The following is a 17649-nucleotide window of genomic DNA, read 5'->3' on the forward strand; positions in this document are numbered from 1 at the left end:
CTTAAAATATGCTAATTCGAGCCAAAATCCCGAAACATTAGCTCATTTCTTGCTTTAGAACATCATGATTTCTTATCCAAGGGAAATATTAAGGGGCAGACCCTTTACGCCAGAAGATCCATTTATATAATAAAACGGTAAAATCCCTCCTAACTCTGTAGAGCGAGACGTGATTTGGTGGGAGAAGTGATTTTTCTATTCCACAGCAGAGCCTACGTATCACAGACGGAATATCTGAGTTACGTTTAACAATTTCTTCTCAGTTGATTCTACATAAATAAAAAATTTTTGTTGTTGACCTGAAAACAGTGTAGATGTTGTGGTTCAATTTATCCTTGGTTTAAATTTTTCCCTTTGTTTTTGCTTGTCTGTGCACATTATTTCAGTAAAGGGAAAAATCCCTGAAATGCACTGATGATTACCTAGAGAAGGATATTTAAGGAGCGTACGAGCTTTGGACTGGCCGTGTCAAAGACTCGCGAAACTGTTCAAGTCAGTTCTAAATAGAAGGCTAAATGATGCCGCTTTTAAAGAAAATAAGAAAGCTACAAGACAATTAGAAGCTTTTATAGCTGGAGTTGCACCGATCCGATAAAGAAGTATTTGGAAAGAGGTAGGTAGACGCTCATACTTGCATTATGCGACGACATATTTACATTTCGCAAGAAATTACTTATGGATTCCAAAGCTTTTAACAGGCGGCGCAGGGTTCGACAGTCTCTTCTCTGAGTTAATCGTTCTTTGAAGAGATTTTCTTTTTTGTTTAGGTTTGCGAAGCGGTATATAAAGATTCCATGGTTTCAAGGTCAGAGTATGTTTAAAGTCTTCGCAACATTCGCCTTGAAATCGCGGAAGTCAGTTCGTGAGACCCTCTATTTCTTCCTGAAGACCTTCATACATGGTATCGCTTTATCGCACGCGATGTGTTTACAATAAACTGAAGACAAAATTGTACAGTGTAAGTCAAGAGATACGACACTGGTTGTAAGTTTGATTGAATCATGTCGTAAGCCTACCGTAAAGACGTTGCATGCGATTAAGCTGTTGCATGTAAACGGGGCTTAAAACACTGGGCCGGAAGTGAATACTACAGCTGTACAAGATGGTCACGATTGGTTGGAGTTCTAAATCACATGACTGTCATGTGTAGAGAAAAGCGCGCCAAAAGCCAAGATGATGAACGAACAACAGAAGTATATAACACAGGATAACGACGAATTTCTATGAGCTGCAGTGAGTATTTGCTTTAAAGATTTTTTATCCCGTTTTAATAAACCTTTAGACAAACATTGAGCCGTGAGTATCCAAATATTGAAGTGGCTGATGTAGAAACAAAAGGGGTATTGTTTTTACCTCCCTTATAAAGCAATCACAAGGCATCAGACACGTGATAAGTTGACTGAAACAGCACTCGTGTGCATATGAAACAATACCGTCGTCAAAGTGAGAGAACCCACGTGAGTACACTTCGAGAGTACGTTTACTAAGGAACGTTTACTAAGAAGCTTTGAGCTTTCCTTTGAAAAATAAACTGTGTAGGAATACCTTTTCAAACGCATCACTCAGGTAGGTATGAAATCCTCGCAGCTGATTGTTCATTTGACATTGCGATGGTCAACGTTACGAGAAAGAAACAGTTAACTTCGCGCATAAAATCTCAGTGATCGGACATATTAAACAGCGAAAGCACGCCCATCAAAAATCCAAGACACTGACTTTCATCCTAAAGGCCCGAAGAAGTGACAAAATAGCAGTTACTGGCTGTAACTAAGTAGGAATCTCAATTTAGGCAGGCGTGAGGTCCAAAGACATTCAAACTTCACATTTACGTTACTGTTTAAATTGCTCTCCATTTCAATTGTTTTTCGTTTTTTCTTCAATTTCACACAGAGTTCAGAGAAGATCATGGCAGATCGAAGGGAAAACAACAGTTTTAATGTAAGTATCGGAACACGCGACTTTTTAAAAAAAGTATTTTACTCATGGTGTGAATGACCAATGTTGCCACAAACTGAAAATGTCGCTACAAATTTGTTGCATTTGATCTAATAATCAATCTTGCTTTACTGTACAAACACTTGTACCACGATATGATAAATTGAACTTTCGCATTGTTCGGTAAAAGAGTGTGGAAACGAATAGAAAGCTACATTTATAACTACATATGCCTAAAACTGGAACACGAGTCGCCGCCTTGATTCTGCTTTGTGTGCTACTGTGTAGAGTGTATTAGGAGGTGACAATCACCATTCAGTCTCTGCATGAAAACATATCCACTTAAGATAAATTTACGTTTTGATTGATCTTTGGATAAATTCCCAGAATGTGATTATTTGTAGTTCGTAAAAGGTACTGTCTTGTTTGTTTGCTTTTGTTATTGCACATTTTACACCAAAAAATGCTAAAAGATAAAATATTTTAGACAACTACGCAAATATTTTAACAAATTTTTTCTGCGTATGGTAGCTTGCGTACTGAACAGCTCAATGCTAATTCTCGCTTTCTCTTTAATTTTAGGAGCTGCCCAACATAGGGTAAGTCAATAGCTACCGGTACTTAGGAGTCATTCCAAAAATAATTTAATGCACATTAAATTGGGTCTCCCTCATAGAGTCTAGCCTTTCCTAGGAATAGCTATACATCTTCAGTTGGACTCAAACAAATTAGCTGTTTTTCAAACGAAATCATTGAAAAAGCTTCTGTTGTGTATCAACGGATACTAGATGTCATGAACACAACTAACAATCATGCATGTAAATAAAGTGATCACATTTGAAAGTGTAATAAGGTTTGCAAGGTATTAAAACCTGAGCTAAACAAAACAAAATACTTATGCGAGTCATATATATGGTTTTGTAAGGTTATTAAAATTGTAGGGCCATGATACACTGTTACAGTATAGTATTGTCAAAACTTGTGGTGTAAAATCAAATTCCTTTACAGTGATCATGAAATATAATTCAGTTAAATTTTGAGTCAAGAAATCACAAACAGGCCCTTCTGTGTATTCAGGTTGACTCACTAGTAATATTGATAAACGTTTATTGTGCAAATATTAGACATGTTTGAGCAGGTGTGTAACACCCAATGTATGTATATTGTTAACCTGGTAATTAGTGTACGATTTATAACAGTTTGCAGACTAACTGTAAGAGTAGACATCTGAAGAAATTAGCTCTTAGCCCAGGCCTTGAAGGAGTCACATCACAATCCAAACATCTTCTAAATCCTTTACCCCTTTTAAACCTTCCACACATTCTGGACACAAGCACCACAACATTAAAAGGCATGCATGCTCATTGCAAGTTACTATTTTGAGGAAAGCAAATTAGGTACAAGATTCCTCACTACAAAAACACCACTGACCACTATTTTGGACACAAGTGACTCTCTGAACAGGATATTAAACAAAATACTGTCACCAAAGATGAACACATGCACCTGTTCCATAATGTTGCAATAATATGAACATTACTTACCCTCAGACTTCATCTTTGTTGCCTTCCAGGTTTCCCCAAGATCCAATTTCTTCCCTAGAGGTAACAAAAGTTTTCTTTAATGAATGGCTTTCTTAAAGATTAACCAGGAATATTATTAATACACATACACTTTAAAGGTCTAGTCATGAACCGAGATATTCAAATCAGCAACAAACAACTATTACAGCAAAACCCTAATTAAAACGATGAAATGCCTGGGGACTGAGAGAATGTGTTCATTACTCTCAAGGTAAAGCTACACAAGTCATGAAGCTCACCATTGGCTAGGGTTAATCCAAGGTTCTGTAGCACAAAGCACCTATTATGTATCTGATCTGGCACAAGAGCTGTCTATATAAGCGAGAACATCTTAGACTAAACCGGTGATTTTACCATGTGAATGCAGTGTGAACTTCATTCTAGAACAACACTTATTATGAAATCATTCCTGACCAGTTTCATGTAAACAGACCATAAGATGACAACATGACAGCAAGGCTTGAACTTGGAACAACAGTTCCAAAACTCAAGGTGTTACTTTACCACCCAGTCACCATGCCTCCACAGACACCCCAGTGAGGGCATCGTACACCCTGTAGGCAAATCAATTTCCCAGTCCCTAATTGCACTTCAGGGTTAAACTGAGCAAAAGGATAGTACTCTTCTGAAAATAATTCAACTACAAACACCACCACACATTACATTGAATTCAAAATACTTATACAAGATTTGGAACGAAAGAGAAGCAGTACTTATGTGCAAAAAATGTCTTAAAATGGATGCTTTTATCAGCCCCCTGCTCAGAATACTGCAATTATTTAAGGGTAGGGGGCAGGGGCAGTGTTTACATGCTGCATATGAGTGTTGCAGTTAATACATGCATGACTTTGACACCAGTATGAATTTCACACATTTCTCTTATGCAGCTTGGAGAGCATCATGAAAGGGTCGGCACTGAAGAAATGAGGTAGTAAATTATTTATTGTTATCTAAAGCTACATGCAAAAAATTAATGTGTGGGAATGTTAAGACAACAGAGAACCTCATTTTGCTTATTTCTTCCAGTGATGCTAAGATCCAGTGGCTTACTTTTAGTTATTATTAGTCTTTGCATTTTTAAGCATTTCCATATATTCATGGTCGAGGGCAGGTCCTTAGTTATTTTTAACATGCTGTGTATAGCCTGGCACAACTTTTGCAGGCAAGTAAAGCTTTTCAAAATTCAACTATGTACCGCACATTTAAATGTAAACATGAACAGGACATGTTTTATTGCACAAAGTGTCAGGTTTTCTTTAATTTTACTACATCAGCTTAGAAATTCTAATTTTGCTTTTCGTTAATAGAGAAAAGGAAAATTATCCCATTATTTACTGCCTTTGAAGGTTTGGCCTAGCTAGTTATTTGAGCTTATGAGGAACCAATATTTTCTCCTGTCCTGAATTCAGTAGAGATGGTTATTCCATTTTTAAAACCCTTTGTGGCTACCTTCCAATTTTCCAGCTTTGCATCAAGCAGTAAAAATGTATGCAAAAACTGAAGCTAAATTACTTTTCGGTGCAAGAAGGAAAAACAGAGTGACTGCCCTCTATTCCCCAGTCAAAAATAGAATATTCCCCCCCTACAAAAGAAGGTAAGATGGGTGATGCCAAATCCATCTATGTATGAAACTACAGTTGACCGTCCATTAAGCGGTCACCTATTAAGCAGCCACTCTCTATCAAGCAGCCAGTAATCATAGTCCCGAAATAAAATTGTAGAAAAGAATGGGAAATTAATAAGCAGCCACCTTTTGGCCACCCCAACAAGAATTCACCCATTTTTGTAACCGTGTAACTATCCCTTATTCGGGTCCACAACTACAAATGTACATGTATTTTTACTCAAGAGCTGGTGGAACCAGACCTTGAGGTAACTTGGGGGGGGGGGGGGGGTTAGAAAAATTGCCAAAGCAAGTAGTAGTTTGCCTCAGCCATGAGGGCCTCGGCTCTTGTCAAAAAGTAAGGGGGGCGGCCCCCAGGCCCCTCCCTTAGATCCGCCTCTGTCAGGTTACATTTAAAGTGCATGACTTGCCAAACTTCTCTGACACACTTTTAAACTTTTTTGGTCATAACTTAACATTCAAGTGATACAACAACGTACGTGTAATTTAAAACACTTTGCATTTTATCTCCACATTAGGCCTCGGCAAGATCAAGCATACTACTCGTACCTTTTGGAACTACTGTTTACAAATAATGAGATGGTAAGTTCTATTATGTAGAACTTAGAATACAATATAGATTTTAATTTTAACAATTAGTCCACTTTTATGGATCACATATAATAGCATGGCCTTCCACCCTCAGAAGCATGCTGCCACAATAATAATCGATGCTCCTTGGGATACTCCATCTAAGGCTGTACTTGATAATCTTAACATTGTCCAATTTCAAGATTAGCATGGAGCCAAACACAATATTGCACTACATGTAGGACCAGTAATATAATGATAGGAATACATGCAGTGCTTGCTTATTTCTTTATTTCACTATTTATTTATGGATCTATTTATTTCTTTAATTTATTTTAATGCGTACTTGTGTACATCAGTTAAAAGCACATGGCAGTGACCATCTCAAATGCACTTTTTAGCTACTTTGGTCACTGCACATATTTTACTTTTCACCATTTGTGTGATTGTTCTTCTCTTTTTTGCTCTTGTAATGTATTGTAACATTAACTTATGATATTTGTCGATAGTACAAAACAGTAAAAATCTGAAATCTTTCATCAGTATAGCAAGACTAAAGTTTTTCATTATCATTGTCATTAGCAACATCATCATCATCATCATCATCATCATCATCAACATCATTCTTGTCATCATCATCATTATTATAATCATTATACTTTACAAACTTAATAGTGTCAGATTTTAATTTGAATGATTGCTCTCAGAAAGGGAATCTATTTCAATAGGATTTGAGACACTGCTGGTAAAGGGCTTACTACCTATCAGGGTGCAAAGAAAGTCAGTTTTACAGCTTTACAGCTTGTATGTACTAGCCCAAAAGTCAATTCAGCTAGCCTGAAAAAAAAATTGATAAGCCAACCCTCCAAGTTGCGACCATTTTAGTCGCCATGGCGCCTAAAATTTTGGAACTGGCGACTTGATTTGGAGAATAGTCGCCAAGCTGGCGACCGTGAAGAATAGGTTCATGTTGTGGCGTATAGAAACAGAAATGGTAATCACTTCTACTGAAATACGAAGAACATTTATTCTAGCTGATTTGAATTCCATTACTTTTTTACCTTTCCGTTGAAACACATGCTAAATTGAAAACTTAAAAAAGTCTCAGAGCTAAGCGTTTTGAAAATGAACATCAATGAAACTTGACTTGCATTCGTTCGCCTAATCACCTTCAGTCTGTTGCCTTACACGTGACATTTTAACTTTTGACACGTGACAAATGGCACGCAATCGAAGCGCCTTGCTTGTCGACAGCGACGATTTCTTCGATATCTTAGGAATGCTTGTCTAGCCAAGTTCGGTGGTTTTTTAACTGGACTACATATTATAAATATTTTTGAATCAATACTGAAACAATCTAATAACATGAAGAGGGAAAGCTAAATTGGTGCAAATTCAACACAGAACATTATGTGATAACCGTAACATGTGAACCGTGCTGCGAGTTGAATCGCGGTTTTGTAAACAAAAGCGATAATTGTAAGCGAAACTAAACATCGCAAACTGACAGCTTATGGTTGTTGCAAAAAATGTTTTTTTTAAACACCTGTAGCGATGATAAAGGAAAAAGAAAATTTATTATTTAGTAAGCAGCATTTTTGTTTGGGTTCCTTTCAATTGATTGGGAAAAACATTTTTTCCCAGTACAACTCATTGCGAAATTTTCACGTGCGCGATGTTATCTCTGTAAAGCAATGATTTCATTTAGAAAACTTGTCAATCTTCCTATACTCTCCTGCCTTTGTCAGGCTTTCGCAATGTCTAGCGATATTAAAAACACCCTTTTAAATCTCCAAAATATTTGTTAGTTGGGGAAACAAGTTCATAATCAACAAAAGTCGCAAAAGAAATGCGAAACAAATTAATATCAGAAAAAAAAATAGGTCGCCTATCAAGTTGCGACTGGGAAATTTTGAACACATTAACAGAGTATGAGTTAAGTTCTGGTCTCATATACCAACTGGGGATTATACAGAAGGATTGAAGGCCCTAAAGACAAATGGAAATGGTAATTGTCTTTACAATTCCGTTTCAGTATTGACTCAAGGAGATGAATCTGCAACCCTTATTCTCAGACTATCAGTAACTAATGCCTTGCACAATAAACGAGTAATTTATATGACAGTGCTGCATTTTAAGTTAAACTTGCTAACTGCTTTTGTTAATGACAATTTTGATATATTAAGTTATTAATATAATTTGGCGCATAAAAATTTCCCCTGGCAACTAAACCCAAAGAGCTGATCGCCAAATGGCCACTGAACAAAAATTTTAACTTTGAGGGTTGTAAGCAGGATTGACTATAGTTCTGCTGTAATTTGAATTCCCCCAAAATAATCGACTTTCCTATTGGGTAAGAACAGAATTCACTAGCCCGATAGCAAAATACACTAGGCTATCAGACACCACTTTCTTTGCATGCTGCCTGTGTAGTATTTTTAAGATATCAGAACATGGCACCTTGTAAACTAGTTGTGTAAAAAAACACTTCCTGTTTATTGGTACTCAATAAACACGAACTCACTCCAAGACATTAGACATAAACATCCATAAGTTAAAGGTAAGAGAAAACTAAATCACCTCGAAAGAAAACCAGAACATCTTTTTTGTTTAGCTTCAGGCAAAGCTACAAACAGATAATATTATCTTTTATTTTTGAGCATACAACCCAATAATTTTTTACTCCTTGAAGATTGGTGAGAAAGTTGCAGTATTTGAATCAATTATGAGTAATATAATTTATAATAAGCAAACAGTCAAAGCTATCACTACAGACACATTCCTGAGTAAAAGCCCAACCAATGGCAGCCTTTTGCTGCAGTTTCAGGTGAAATCGAGTACCTCCCCACAAAAGAACTTTTAATTAGAAGTTTTCTGCAGAGCAAATTTGAAAGAATTCTCTTGGAGTAGGACCTTTTGAGGATTTGATCTGATCTGGGCACAACAGATATTACTTAGATAAATGGTTTCAGTATACAGACAACCATGCAATCATAATACACCCAGTGCATAAGCACATCATTGCCTCCCTTTCGCTGATAAATGGTGTACATGTTTGGTAAAAGGTCTGCACTCAGCAGTAGGCACTTAATTTCCTTCCCCACTTCACCCCCCTCTTTAATTTTTGCTTCTTTTTGCCCCATGCCCTCGCACATCTTCCACACTCCTCCCCCTTTTTTGGTGAAAAGGAAATGAAAATGACCGCTATGCAAGCAAACAGTGACATTGTTCTGTTACCTAATGATGGTCCCCCCTTACAGGAGCTTCATTTGTAAATGACACCAATATAAGGTCTTGGTCCTCAGGGGTTTCAATAAGCACTAACGACCGACGAAATACGTTGGCTACACTACTCAGAGAAGTCAGCTACTTTTTTCCCCCAAAGAAGCAGCAACTATTTTGAATAATGTCACGGACAAAAACAGAATTTGTTCATGGGAAAATGTACGTAACGCAGTAATAATGATTTGTTGTAGGATTTAATTGTGAGGTTAATAGGTCAAAATTGGACTTAAACCAAAATTTTCCTGAATGAAACTCTTTTATCCTCAGTTTAGTCCTCTGAACACTGGAAATCACTTATCTAGGGCTTTGAGATTTTAAAATTTTGTGAGGGAGCATGCCCTCAGACACCCTTTGAAAACGTGGACTACTGGCCCCTTGTTGAAACAGTCGGTTACTCTTTTCAGACCCTGGTCCTTATGTGTAAATCTGCGGTCATCGTAATTCATGCGTGTGTAGTCAGCATATACAATAATTAACATACATACACATATTTTCCAAGCCAAGCTTACAAACTTTATGTATCTACTATTTTTTTCTCACCTTAGTGCATACAGGAGTATCTGCAGTAATACATGTGATACAGTGTAGCCCTAACCTTAAAATACACTGTGCCTTCTCTAAAACTACAAATACTTTTTGAAATCCCCAAGGCAATATTTTCAATACTGCATAAGAATGAATGTTAATCAAAAAATTTTGTCCAACAATAAATTAATGCAGCTATTGTTCAAAGGGTTTGCATTCTACTACAATCTTCTCTCTCAAACATCTACAGGGTGGATCAGCTATGAGATAAGAGGGAGGAGCACCAGAGAGTGAATGGCTGACGGCTCAGAATTTGCTTCTATTAGCTTTGGGCATCTGATAATAGTGATATTACACATTTGTATATAAAAACCTACTTGCAGTAAAGTGCCCTAATATGTTTAAAATGGAGGGGAAAAAAGTTAAAAAGGAATTGTTTAGATTACATGTAGTTTGCATACATATGGGAAGTTGCAATAGTTTTAAAATGTTTTTGTTACAGCATAAAAACAAACAGCAGTAATGGCTGCTATACTGAGGCATAAATTTCCAAGTGTTTAAAATTTAAAACCACAAAGCTATTGATTTATGTTATGAAAAAAATTATGTAAATAATATTTTTGTTCACTGTCCATCACTGTAAATAGTAATATTGTTATTCTTTACATCCCAACTGATAGCAAATAATTTAGCAAAAGGAATTGTTAAGTCCCTTTAAGCCCCAATATCAACATACAAATTTTCCAGACTGATTTTGATACTTGCTTATGGTACATTTCCTTAAAAAATAAGTTAAGAAAATTTTCTGAAAGATCAAAGAATTTTTCCCTATGTTGATCATTTCATAAATTCTCATAACTTTTTCTCTTGATTTGGTGTTGATATTTTTAGGATTTTGATCACACTTGGGACTTAAAGGGTTACAATGCATATCAATAAATATGGACCTACCATAGAATTGCTAGTAAGGAAATCATTTCAAATTAAAATATATACAATGATGTATGTTTCATCATTCCAGAATATCTTTTTGTCAACTGAGAAACAGGCCTATCAATCAGCAGGTTTTGTACTGTACCTTTTTCTCAAATATCCTGCAATGGATTTGTACATGTAACCAAACAAAATTTGTAAATTTAAAGTATAAGCTACTGTAGAACACAAGTTTATTCGTTGCTCGCAGGTTAAGCTTCTGTTCGCTTTTTTTTTTAACTCTTGCTTGGTTTGAACATTTAGGTTCAAATCTGTAATTTGGACTACATACAAATTGTACTTAGCCACCATTATGTTGATCTGTATTCCTTCTATTGAGTACAAAAGATCGATGCCCATATTTCAATAACAACAACAGACAAAGGAACAGAGGGTTGTCTGCATGTGGTGCCTCTTTGTATACACATTTTGTGTTTATAACTAGCCTAAATTATATAATGCAATATGTGAGATAACTCAGGACAATTTTTTGTTAAATGAAGTGTGATAAACATGTTGGTTAACTGCAAAGAATGAAGTGTGAACATTCACATTAGATCTCTTGAAAGAAGAAGTCTCCTAGATTAAAGTTTGACCAAAACATTTTTGACAACTTAGTTACGACATGTACATGTATATTAACAACAACCCCATTGCCCAGGATCCCTGAATAAAGTTTTTTAAAAAATTTATCCAACGTTTCTGTTGCTTATAAAATACTTACAACTGTATAGAGCCAAACAAAATTAGCTACAGGGGTGTATGTACAATACGAAAAATGCATAACATACTACGCAACGCTGACATAATAATAATCAGTTATTTTTCTAAATAATAATAACGATGCGCAAAGTAACTATTTTTGACCTGAAACTTAGACAAAGTGAAACTATAGTAACATTAGCAAATTTCCCACTTTTGTCTGAGTCTTGTCATTAAAATGATGAAAACAACAAAAGTCAGAAAAATGTTACAAAAGTCACTCTGATATCATTCCTGCACTGCGCTATTGAATTATCTATTAAGAAATAAACATGGCAGTTTAAACAACATGACAAGGTATCATGTAACACAGTCCTGTACACTTGCCAGTTCTCTTTCCCAATTATCATCAGTCTGTTTCCGATTAGAGTATTGGAAATTTCCAAGAAATACTTTTTCACTGTACTGTACATCTAGTTTCATCTCGACAATCACTGTTCCTAAAGGGCCAAAAAAGGAAAGAATAGTAACCAAATGTTAACAGATTTTTTTAAAAAAAAAGATCATTGACCAGCAGATTTTTTCAAAAAATCTTCAAACTCAAAAGCCACTAATCATGGAGGTTGGGCAGTTTGATAACAATGGTCATCATACTGGATATGGAAAAAATAAACATTGGCCACAGTTAATTTGTCATGTCATAATCTGACACTAATCATTTAAATGCTGTTGGATAATGTTGTTCAAGTTAAAAGGTATGATCATGTTATTTCCACAAGTAATAATTCCACAAGGCTATGCTCTTAAAAGTAGTCTACCTGAAGAAATCCAGGGCATTGATAGATTGTCATTTTTGACACCTAAAGGCAAAATTATTTAAATATGTCACCAAGGAAAAGACATTTGAACATATCTTTTACAATTCACAACCCACACCTGCAAGAGGTCTAGATGGAATTTAAGCTTTTAGTAATGGTCAAAAACTTATGTGCAAGAAATATTTTCCAACATGCAGTGCAGGGTATTTCAAAAGCTCCAGCTCTTTTTCTGAACAACAATAAAATAGTGCGTTGCCTTCTGAAATTTCAGGTTTACAAACACATTGCAAGAAAAATGAGATCATCAAAATTCATCATTGACTGGGAGATTTCCTGTTTGCGAGCAGACGATCACCTTGTACATGCACATTTGTCTCATTGCCTCAGAGGTGTTGCCCTTGTGGTTTGCTTTAAATTACTTTTGCCACTCTTTGCCATTTGTTTAATGCATGTTTGTCTCCAACTTCTCTTCAGTTACGACATAAAAATTGATGATTTGTAAGGAATATTTGTAAGGAATATTTTTGCTATATTTGTAAGGAATATTTTTGCTTCATTCTTTTGTTTCTTCCTTGCGTTGTTCTACTCGACACACCAGAAACAGCTTGGATAGCTCATTGCCTCCTCGTGTATCTTTAACTTCGTCATTGCCCACCTTTTCATCCACGGTTACCACTTCTGTGATGGCTCTTCAAACATCTGGTTCTACTTCTTGTGCTGTGATATTGCCTGAATTTTTAGCCTCGGTGATTCAGGGTATTCAAACACTGATTTCAGCCATTGTGCAGCAATCTTTATCTGCCGCAGTTGGTGCACCTCCAGTTCCAGTTTCCGTTCAAGGTCTTCCCACCACTGCCCAAAGCTCCAACTATCCAGTGCTTGGCGAGACATCCATAATTAGTCGGTAGCCAACATGCCCTCCTTTATATGTGGATGACACTTTTCAGGCATCATGGTATAAACTTAGCCAGCTCTCTTTTGCATTGAAAGTAAGCAAGAGAAAATTTGTCAATGCCTGCTACTTTTCCCACACAATGTAGTCTTCTGAACAGATCACAGTGTGCACTTCATCAATGATGCGCTGGAGATTTTCTTGTGGATTGAAGTCTGGTGAATTAGCAGGCCTTGTTTGTTTGTTTGTTTTTCAACAAAACTGGATATTGCTAATGCAGAACAATGTCTGAGTGGCCAAAGATGTGTAAGCTAGTGCTCCATTTTGAAGGAGGTCATTTGCCTGTTGAAGGTACAGCAATCTGCAAAAGTCTCATTTCCTGCATGAGGAGAACCACGTTACTGCCAATATCAGCAAATCATTAATAAAAAATAAGGAAATAACATACAAGTGATAAGCCAACTGCAAGAGTGTCCTTATCATTTAAGCAGCTGACTAGAAATTATCAAAGGGACTTCAATGTCTTGCACCACTGTAAAAGACGGTGTTACCTGGGAGTGTCTTCAAGGTGGTACAGGGCTCGAAGTTCAAAAAACTATAGTCACCAGATGCAAATTTGTAGTCGTTAGTTTGTATAATGTAAATGACGCAGCTCATAGCATGGCTCGATCCATCATAATTTGATTGTTTGAAAATATCACGGACAGATGCCAGTATAAATTTGGAGCTAGAATGAAAGTAAGACCCAATGTTTGTTTTAACGTTACTCTTTTAATTTTAATTTAAATCATAGAGAAATCTGGTTGCCATAGTAGCAAATAAACCAGATTTTTTTGTCGCCAAGGAGAAAATGTTACTCGTATTGGTGACCGCATCAGTAGCAATTACCAGCCACATGGTATGAGTGGTTGATAGGAGCAGATTCGTGGGAGACAAGTGCTAGCAAAAGAGCTTAACTAGATAAACATGATCAAGATCAGTATAATGGTAACTCATGTGTCATTGACTGAGATTTCTTGATTAGCCTGATATTTACCAGGAAAAGGAAGATAAACTCGGCAGTGAAACAAGGGCAGGTGTAGAGCACACCTCCAGTTTGCACTGAATAACTATGCTAATTTCTCACTTGACTGCATCCGCATATATTACATTGTAAACCTGTTCCCAGGAGACTACAACACTACACCTCCCCCCTTTTATCTAGTTCAGCATGAAGTCCCTATACAAAGTGTCCCGCATGGAAGTTCAAACCCCCGTAGACCTTCTGAGTCCTGGCCACGCGTGATCATCAGTTTGATGTGGGTCCCCTACTACTTCTATCTAGGGAAAACTGTGAGGGGCTGTCAAGGTATGCATCTAACGAAGTTCTCTCCTCTGCTTGGGCGTTACCAGGGCCGTTTTGGTCCAAGTCCAACACGTCATACAGCTTCTCCCTTGCATACTTAAGTACTTTGTATTGTGATGAGTTCCAGGCTTTGATCTCTCCCCCTTTTAACCGTGACCATAGTCCCTTTCACCCCTATAACTGAGTTACGTTGACACCAGCATGACCCTTCTCCTTCCTTCTTGGAACTCTTTATTATTGGGCCGATCAGCTCTGTTCAGTTTCAAAAGGACTGTGTCACCAATGACAATCGATCGTTCTTGAGCATTTCCCCTTTTGTTTGCATACTCTTTCATCAGTTTTTTATTTGACGCATCTCACCTCTGAAACTGGTCACTCAAAACCTTCTTTCAGGTAGTTTCCTACATAACTCTCTTCCCAATGTGAGCTGGTCCGGGGTCCCCTTTGTCACAGGGTGGGGCATAGCATGATAGTTGCCAATGGTTTTTTTAACTTCCTGTCGAATGGGTTTCCTTTCAAGTCTATACTAGCAATTTTGGGGCCCTTTTTCAGCATCTGCAAAAAACATCCTTTGTCTCCGTTGGCTGCAGCCCAGGCAGTAGTGACCTTGCGATGAAGGAATCCTTGTTCCTGAGCAATGTTTCAAAATTTCGATCCATTTGATTGGGGCCCATTGTCCAACTTAATCTCTTCAGGAATTTCAAACATGTTGAACACACGTGTGAAAAGTAAAAAGGCCCTTTCCACTGGGGTGTAACTTTCTACAAATTGTGCATTGTACTGCACGGTACACAGGAATGAATGGAGTTCCTTGGCGTTGTACAGAGGTTCCGCCTCTTATAACCTCTACTTTCGACGGATCAGGGGAGGCCCCTTCTTTTGAGAAAACCATTCCGTAATACATCCCCATTCGCACCTGTCCTTATTAAAGGTGATTCCTTTCTCTCTAGCCCTCTTGAACAGTTCCTCTAAATGCTGGTCGTGTTCCTCTTGGCCTTTGCCAAATACAAGAATATCATCACTTATATTGATACATCCAGGAATGTAACACGTTATCTCCTTGTTCACTGTATCTTGAAAAATTTCTCCAGATGACTTTGTGCTGCAATTTAGTCTCTTGTACCTATACAGGCCCAGATGTGTTGCAAACGTAGTGATGTCACAACTGTTCTCTTTCAATTCCAACTAGTGATAGCCATGGTTCATGTCCAGGTGCGAAAACACGGTGGCACCATTGAGTTCGTGTATAATATCATCCAGTCTAGGCATAACTGTGTGTGCCCGTGGGATTGCTGTATTGGATTCCCTCATCCCCACATTCAATCGTATTTCGTTAACAGACCGTTTCAGAGTTATTTCAACAGGTGAATCCCAACTGGTTTTCTTGTCTACTTTCTCAATTATGTCATTGGCCATAAGTTTCTCCAGCTCCACCTCCAGTTTAGGCCTTACACTAAAAGGTATCCTTCTGTGAGGCTGTGCCATGCGCTGTATCGCAGGGTCAACATGCAAATCCACTTGCACCACTTTCATCTTTTCAATACCCTTGAAGAGGTCAGCATACTCTCCTTCTAGTTTGCTTATGGCTGTTTCATTTGATTGAACCGAATATGCAACCAGCACGAGTCCTAGATCTTTGGCAGTCTGGAACCCTATCAACAGCTCAGTGTTTGTGCCCTCCTTTATGACATGGAACGTTACCAGGGCCATTCTCTTGCCAGATTTGACCATAACATCGAATCTTCCAATCACCTTCAGTGGCACCATAGGGCTTTTATCTGTTTGAAAAGCGTGTAGCACACTTGAAATGCTTTCAGTGTGACCTTGGCAGCCAGTAACTCTTGAAAAGTACACTTGTCCATGACATTAACTGTCACCCCAGTGTCCAATAACACCTGAAACTCACAGTTCTCTACTTTAATACACTTTATGGGTCTGCATTTTTGTTTGCCTCAACCCCTCCAACCTTCTCGATCCTGCAAAGAGACTCTGTATCACTGCTATCTTAGGGCTCTTCCTCGCAAAAGGTCTTGACTGCTTCTTTATTTACTATCTCTTTGATTCTACAGCATTTAGCAAAACGATCCTTGTCGCCAATGTAGAGTCTTTAGTTTTGTTAGTTTCACATTTTCTTCTGTCAAACCACACCTCTAGTTCGTATTGAATATCTATACTAATGTCTTACTTTACTACATCCGCATATGTGTCAGCACAGAAAGTTATCTGGTATAGTGGAACATACATGCAGTATTAGAGGTAAAGCTTTTGAGTGGCAAAACGACTACTACTATGACTACAACTATGACCCCTAGACTAAGATCATGACACCATTTAGTACAGGGCTCGAAATTGAGACTGACACAGCTGCCAATGTGACTAACATTTTCTTCTTGGTGAATAGAAATTCTGGTTTAGTCGCCACTTGGGCAACCACATTTCCCTATGATTAAGATTTAAATTAAAAGAGTAAAGTTAAAACAAACATTTCATCTTATCTTGCTTTGCTTTTGTCATAAAAAATGTGATAAAATCGCATAAACAAAGCCAGTTTACCTCCAAATTTATACTGACTTCTGTCTGCAAACAATCAAATCTGATGGATATCACCATACTATGAGTTGCATCATTAACATTATACAAACTGGCATCTAAAAATTTGCATTCGGCGACTACATTTCTCCAGTTAGTCGCCAAAAGGCACTCCAATGAGTACTACTTATGACTACTTATCCTACTGAGAGCCTGCAAATTTATACATTATTTCATTGCAAAGCTACACAGTGCTTTGCTTCCCTTGCTCATCGAAATTCGGAGTGTGCAGTTGTATCAGAGATCCAAACCCTGAACGCAAGTATTAATTTAAGCTGTCAATCCGCTAATAATCTCAACCGTGAAATGTACAGTGTAAAGGAAAGTTTTTGAGTATTCTTCCCTCCCCCTTCCACGGCTCATATTTCTCTCGCCCCGACTTTCGAACTTCGCTCGCACAAGAAACGTTTGCTACCGTAGGCAGCCTACAAGATGCTCTACACTCAACATCTCTTTCATAACATTGATTCAAAGTATACGACGTAAAAGCCGCACAGTTTGGTCTATAAAACTACGCATGTAACAAAGCACAGACGCGCACGGACCTCCATGCGACCTCAATCAATCTATTAAGAAATATGATCAATCGACTTCAAATCTCCTCCTTGCTCTTATCTGTACGTTTAGCATCTTCGTTGATTAGGAAGAGTACAAGAGAACTGCATGCGTTAGCCATGCGTGGGGCTGTAAGGACATATTACCAAAGGAATTCTGAAGCCTCAAGAAGCTCAAAGAAGTAAAACGTAAGTTTAAAACCACACACGATATCTTGGAACTTACGATTGAATGTAGCCAACATCTTACACAAT

At 37.6% G+C, this 17649-nt stretch overlaps 1 protein-coding gene and 1 long non-coding RNA gene across 2 annotated transcripts in view; both read left to right on the top strand.

The window, feature by feature from the left end:
* LOC140940228 (uncharacterized) overlaps positions 1-17649 on the top strand; it is a 230704-nt gene that overhangs the window by 113168 nt on the left and 99887 nt on the right. The window lies entirely within an intron of this gene.
* On the top strand, positions 163-4465 carry LOC140940234 (uncharacterized). The gene is made up of 6 exons (XR_012166316.1): positions 163-613; positions 768-1233; positions 1891-1938; positions 2518-2534; positions 3509-3539; positions 4406-4465. It is a non-coding gene; the product is annotated as an uncharacterized lncRNA (long non-coding RNA).

Source organism: Porites lutea, chromosome 6 (genome assembly GCF_958299795.1).
Source record: "Porites lutea chromosome 6, jaPorLute2.1, whole genome shotgun sequence".
In the NCBI taxonomy this organism is placed as follows: Eukaryota; Metazoa; Cnidaria; class Anthozoa; order Scleractinia; family Poritidae; genus Porites; species Porites lutea.